This window comes from Pyrgilauda ruficollis, unplaced genomic scaffold (assembly GCF_017590135.1).
Source record: "Pyrgilauda ruficollis isolate IOZ18807 unplaced genomic scaffold, ASM1759013v1 scaffold4, whole genome shotgun sequence".
Classification (NCBI taxonomy): Eukaryota; Metazoa; Chordata; class Aves; order Passeriformes; family Passeridae; genus Pyrgilauda; species Pyrgilauda ruficollis.
Genome location: NW_024525489.1, coordinates 12,745,503 through 12,752,740, shown reverse-complemented (window position 1 = coordinate 12,752,740; position 7,238 = coordinate 12,745,503).

The following is a 7,238-nucleotide window of genomic DNA, read 5'->3' as shown; positions in this document are numbered from 1 at the left end:
GCACTTACTAAACAAACAAACAAACAAAAGCTTCCCTTGCTACCTTCAGGTTGTATTAGCATTAAATCTTCTGCTTAAAAACAGTGGAGGGGAAGATAAATAGTAATGTTACTTACTATTCATGATTGTTCAGAGTACCCAAGGAGATGTTGTTTAAACTAAACAAAAAGAGATTTCTTTCATTCTGCCTTCTTCCAAACCACTTCCTATAGGGTAGGAATGACTGCTTGATGTTCCTACTACTGAGGAAGCAGGGGGCTGCTCTGGTGGGTGCAAAGCCTGTGAATATTTACTAGGTAGGATTTCTACAACATACAAGGGAGTTCATCCTCAGCCAAGGTTACTTCTAGCTTAAGCAATCAGTTCAATGGACTTTAGTATTGTTATACAATTGTAACCAGAAGTCCTCTGGGAGTTTGGACCATGCTGTTGTGCTCTCACAAGTAATTTGTGAGGAATCTCTCCCCTCAGGAGTCTGCTTTAGTCAGTAATGGGAGACAGCTGTGAGTTTTCTTTGGGAGAGAGGATCTCTCAGAGGCCAGAGCCCAGGCCGTGCTCTAATCATCTCCCATGATGTTATCTTACAGCTTCTCTTCAGAACAAGTAGACACCTCAAAACCACTTTTAACTTTCTCATCAAGTTCATACTGTAGGTTTCTAATTTTGTTTCTCCATATGAAACATTGACCACAGCTGCTTTACTTCTCTTTCTGCAACTGCAGTTCCATTGACTCTGCATTTGCACTCTCCAGATGAGATCCTGATCCAGCAAAATCAATGAAAGCTTTGACACTGACTTCTGCTGGACCCAGGCTTCAACCAATAGTCTCTGGCTGTTGTTAAACTGGTATTTTAACCTACTCCTGATTTCAGTTTTTTTTTCACAGCACTATTCTTCCAACCAGTCAGCAATGCACACGTCTAACAGCATACTTGGGATCCTATTTCTCTTTACATCCAGTAGATGATGTTTAGAAAATGGCTGCAGCCTTCACCTTCCCTCATCCAACTCCATACAGCTGTGGCACATAATTTCTAAGACAAATGATCTCAAGCTGAAAGGATGTGATTCTGGGTTAACAGGGGCAAAAATAAAGCTGTGGTCAAATGAAAAGGAAAGTTCAGGTGGTTTTGTATTTTAAAATTGATTAAGCATTTGCACACAGAGACTCACTAAAGTCCTAGAACTAGGCAGATTGGTCAGAATTGACCCTAACAGCCCTCTCCCAAAACAATTATACCTTAGCTCATCCCTACTGGTAATGGTAGCTGTAAAACAAAGAATGCTTGAGGACACCATGTGGTGGTCATCTGGGAAAGGAAATTTGGTTCAAAAGCACTACCACAGTCCCAGTCTGCGGGTCTTAGGTGCTCAGAAGCCGGCAATAGCCCATCCCACAGCGATCCTACCATGCCAGGTCAAGCTTTGCAATGTGTTGTTATTAGTCTGAGGTGAACTGTGTGAAATTCTGAGGCAGTCTAAACCAGGAATCCACCACACCACCCACCGTCCTGCCTTCAATCTGCTTTCTTTCCAATGGAAATCTGGAAGCATGGGAGGGAGGAGAAAGAAGAGAGGGCAGACAATTACACACCCGGGCTGCATCCTGACAAACAAGCACATGTGACTGCAGTGCACATCTGGGCCTCCAAGCTGGAAAACAGCCCCAGGCCTCACAGTTCAGATGCACCTCTACGCCTCACAAGTTGTTTTAAGCAGGAAATTGCCCTGTGGCTGGCTATGAAGCCCAAACGACTGGCTGTGAGAGACCCGCACCATCTTGCATGGGCATGCTCTGTGCTGCTGCATGGGCAAACTCACAGGGGGGACTTGGGCATGTGGTTTCTCTTATTGTCATAAGGAAACTTCCGCGGCTCAGATCTGCAATGACCTCCAGACCTTGCTGGCCAAGGTCACTCTGCTGCAGGAAATTCTGAGGTGGAGGTTGGTGGAAGCAAAGGCAAATGTAACAGGAAAGCAAGCTGGTACTTATTACTGTGACACCACTTGTAATCCCACACAGACTAAAGGCCAGACTGGGAGGAGGATTCATTCTGCAAGGTGCCCAGCAAACCCAGAGTGACCTCCACCCTTGCAGTTGTGAGCTGGACTCAGGTAAAGAAAAGCCTCCAAAGCTGCAGCATTTACTTGTTCACTTTTTTGGTTTTGCTATCAATTGTTTAAAGATCAAAGAACTGGAAAACAGATGAAGCCAAGAAAGGCAGGAGTCTGAAAAGAATGTGGCTCAGGCCTACAAATTATGATTTTATAGAGTAGATCAGATTTTGGGAGTGATGCAGACAATGACAAACAACTCTAGACAAGAAGGACAGAGGTAGGAAATAAATTTTAGGGGATTAGGACTCTGGATCAGGTTATTAAGAAGAGTCTTCAGGCATGCCCATGACACCAAAGATTGCATTCTCTCTTTAGACCAAATAGAAGCCTCTATACAGACAAGAAGGAAAAATACCAGAGCTCTGTAAATAAAGAAATGTCAATAAAGGTTCAGTTGTTAAAACAATTTCCCAATGCAGAGAACAAAATACTTTTTACATGGTGGTCTATTACTTCTTTCAGTGACAACCCTATCATCTCAGTTTAAAATTATGACTTAGCTTTTCAATAATAGCTATGTTGGAGGCACATATCCATTTAACATTTGGAATTTTTCACATGTAATTCCCTTATGAATGGGAAATGTGTGTTTAAGATTACTAAATGAATAGAGACAAATTCTGCCCTTTGAAAATTTGATATAAATTATCTGCTCTAATATAGATTTACACTTGTAGTTAAATCAGAGTAAATGAGAATAAATTTCGGCCTCATGATATTCAGCACAGTGGTAGGAATGTAACACAAGAAAGGGTTACAAGAAAGGATTTAAGGCAGATAAATAAATAATAATAAGCCTCTGTTTCTGAAAGGAGATATTCAGTCTACCCAAAGCACCATCCAAGTCATTAAAGGATTCCCAGGTGCCAGCATTTGGAAAGGGTATTATCTATTCAAACAGTTTAGGCAGAGGTCTCTGCTGCTCTCTCTCCTGGGTCATCTCAGATTTCCTCAATCTCTGCCCAGAGCTGCACTGAGGCAGGAAAGAAAAGCTGGAAATTTCAGAGGAGTAACATTTTCTCCTGAATTAGACAGAACATATTTTTCAGTCTTGCAGTAAAAATGAGGAAACCCCTCCTTTGTTAGTGCAGCTGCAAGGCTGCCTGGGTGAGGGCCACACACTGCATGTGGAGAAACAGCCTCTGCAGCAGATGCTGTGCAAAGAACCCTCTTTTCCTTCCCCTTTTTGGACATAATTTACCTGGCTCATCTCTATTACTGGGAATAGAAACCACATATAAATGTCAGCACAATGCAACTGGGTTTTTGAAACAAAGTAATTCAGCAGCAGGTGGAAGAGTGAATCCACACAAAGGCAAAAGGCTTGCTGAGGAGATGGCCAAGCTTTGGTGGCAAGAGTCAGTGCCCCAAAGATGGGGATGCAAACACCTCTCTGGATGTTTGAGGCTTGGAGGACACAGACAGTTATCTGAAGCTGCACACCCCACCTGAGCTAGTCTCAGGCTCCTGTACATTTTTAAAGGTTAGAAGACATAAGCAGGTGCCTCAGACTGAGTAGAAATTACATATTGGGAGGTATTTTCTGCGGGGGAAAAAACCAAACTGTTGAAAACAGCAATCACTGTAGAAAGTGACACTGAGAAAAGGCCAGTGATCTCTGACTATCTGGCAAAGAGAGACATGCAGATGTCTCCAACAGGAATAAGCTCTGCCTGGATAAAAACCAAGACTACTACAAGAAGAATATTTTCTGGAAACCTTATCTTTAGTTAATGAGATCTGCCCCATTAATCGTTCTGATCCCAGAGCTCCCTCCATGCACTTCCTTACTTCTGCTCTGGGCTCTCAGGTGCTAGGCCAGAAACACCCATCCCATCATCAGCTTGCCACATGCATCAGGCATCACCCCAGTCTTCACTGCTTTTTTTGCTTAAACACTTTAGAGGGATTCTGCCTGGAACCACCTGAAAGCTTCAGACTTGTTGAGCTCTCTTCCAAGGACAAGATGATTAAACCTTGTTACACCAAGACTGCGGTTACTGCTGGCTGCGGATTCATTCTGATCTGTGATGTGCAGTCTTGGTCGTGGCTCTGAAAAGCCTAAATCAGTCAGGTCCCTGCATTATAAGGCATGCTCTTCTACCATTTTGCTGGAGCAACTGCAGCTTGTAGAGTTGAGTGTCAGTCCTAAAAATTGAACTTACAAAGATCAGGGAATGTCATCAGCAGGTTGCTTCCAGGAAATCGCCAAAACAATTTAGCAATATTCCATGCACGGACCATCCTTGCGGGATGTCTGGAAACCCCTCTATTAGTTATTTGTAAATACATTAAATCCTAGTGCCAAGACACTAAAATGACAGGTGGGATAATACCCATACCAATGTGGATAACACCTATACCAATGCATTAAATCCTCCTGAAGCCTAACCACAGTCAGAACTACACAGACAAAGCAATTTCTCCCTGTGCTGTTCTGACTTCCACAGGATTCCACAACAGCACCTTCCTGCTCAGGCTGTCAGCAGTCCGACTGGCAGCATGGTATGTGCAAAGTCACAGGGCTACATCTCACCCCTCTGGGTACCTGAAAAACAACCAAGACAGACATGTGTGCTCAGCTGTCACCTAGAAGCATCACAGCAACTCCAGTGATGCCCAGGCAAGATGATGTAATCAGCACATTGGTATTTCTTACCCCAGTAAACTCTCCCTGCCCCCTGTGCCAAGAGAAGTCAGTATGATAGATGCTATTAGGGGAGTGATGAAAAGCAGGAAACAAACCTTAAAGACATAGAAAATTTCATGTCACAAAATGACAAAGCTCTTTGGCTCTCATGCTTGTCTCTTCCTGAGTAAGGCAGGATAACCACTTTTTTTGGGCATATTGCCTGCCCAGGATTATGCCAAAGAGAATCTCCAGGGAAGGTTTGTGACAGTCATCCTGCAGATTTTCTCTGTATCTCAGCACAGCTGCTCCCATCCTGACCTACTAGCCAAATTTCTTGCTGAGTTGTTACTGAGAGCTACTGCAGACATTCCAGAAGTGGAGGAGTCCAGTTCATGGCATACACACTGCATTTTCACCCCCTCCCCTCTGTGTCTCCCTATGACTGCACACAGCTAGCTCAGGTCCCACTAATGGAGAAAATGGCATTGGTCCTGGACAAGCCAAAAGACCCACACTTTTTTCCTTTGAACAGTGTGCAGTCAAAATATTTCCAGCATTTTTCCCTGTTTAGTACAATCTCCAAGACAGAGGAAAGTGTCTGTATTATATCAGGTAGGGACACTCCTGATCCCTTCTGTTGCTGTTAAACCATCACTTGGCTCTAGTTCCTTACTTTTTATGCTCAGCATAGCTCAAGGCTTCACTTTGCAGTTCTTGAAGTTTGTTCAGCTGTTTGTTATCCACAGTCTCCTCCTTTTCTGACAAGCAGCCATCTATCTTTCCTTCCTTATTGAGAAAAACCCCACACTTTCCTTTCTTGCTTACTATCTTTTACTATCCTTAGCAGTAATGACTTACAAGCAGGAAAATTATTCAAAGCTGAAATGTTTATGAAGTCAGAGACAGTCTGAACTTTTGAGATGATTTGAAGGAAAATGAGATTTTATATTCAACACACCTGGGAGTAATAACCCTTATCCATTTTTTTGCTGCATCAGAACCAACTGTGGATTTGTCCCCACCACACAAAAAAGCAGGTGATGGATAGCACTATACCTTGTGATCAGTGTCAGCCCAACGGATGCCCAGGATAGTGCAAGAGTTGTTCTGCAAGGGGGTTTTGAGGACAGCCTTATTAATTTGTACCAGCAGAAACAGAAGTGACATAACTATTTTTCTTTCTTTGGAGATGAGGTATATTAAAGGACATGTAGGAAGATGAGTTCACTTCACTACATCACTAAAAGTGTTTTCAAATGTTTTGTGGAAGGTGTGCAAGCATCCAGGAGCCACTGTGCACACAGCAGCAACTCACGTGTATTTCAAGATGCTCAGTTCTCTAAGCTTTGCTACCTTGCCTGGGATGAGTGGAAGGGAGCCTGAGACTGTTTTCTCTCCCAAAAGGATGCCAGCTCTAAAGGGTGGAGCTGGGAGAAGTAGAAGCTGCTTGGCACACAGGTATGTGCATGCTCTGTGTGAAGGCAGGATAACTCAGTCCTCTGATGGGAGCTGCTGGACTCTGGACCTTCCCTTGCTGAAGCAGTCATCTCAGAAAAGCCACCTAGCCAGCTTCCAGCTGAATGATGCCTGGTGCCTCTCTTCCCTCCTGTCTGCCCGGTGCTGAGAAGCTCCTTGTTTCAGCCCAGGATGGCAAGGAATGGGAGAAACTGCTTTCGAACTGTTTAATAACAGTGATGGTAACCTTTGACCTTACTGAATAGCAGTGCTTTTGACCTTTCATTTGTTAAATAATGCAACCACTTACTTCCCGATCCTTATCAGTGTTTAGTAATTGGGGTCAAGACAAAGGGAAGCAGAGTTACCCACTACACTTTACTGAACCAGGAAGAATTTCCTTAAGCTATAGATATTCTTTTTGATAATCTTCAGTCAGGGCAGGCAAAGACTAGAGACTAGGTGGCTTGGAAGATCCATAACAGGCTAAAGAGCCTCTCAGCTGTTAGCATCTGGTTTGAATCCAGCTGTGGTTGACAGTGGCAGAAATTCATTAGGATCTTGGGTTGCCTCTCTGACTCATGTGAAATGAGTCTGGCTTGCAGTTCTGCTGTTCACTGGACAATCATAGCCCTAACATAAAATACTAACAACACTCCTAGAGAAATCAGTGATTAAATGATTCTACAAAGCCTGAAAATTCCTATTTCACTGAGCAAATCGGGCACAGGTAGGTGGCAACATGGACAAATGTCTGCGGTCACTCCTGTGTGTCCTGCCTGATTCCGGTCAAAGAGAAGGTGGTTAATCTTCAGGAATCTGAGTTGCCTTTTGTACAGGATAAGTAAAGCTAATGGGTCAGCTTGTGTGCTGTACAGCCCATTAAACAGCTCACTTGACAAAAAATCAGGTGACAACTGTTACAGGCAGCGGTCCCAGGATCAGTGTTTTTTTTAGAAGTGAACAGGAAACTGATGAAAAAGAAAGAATTTATGACTTTACAATGGATTTAAATGTAAGTGCATGCACGTA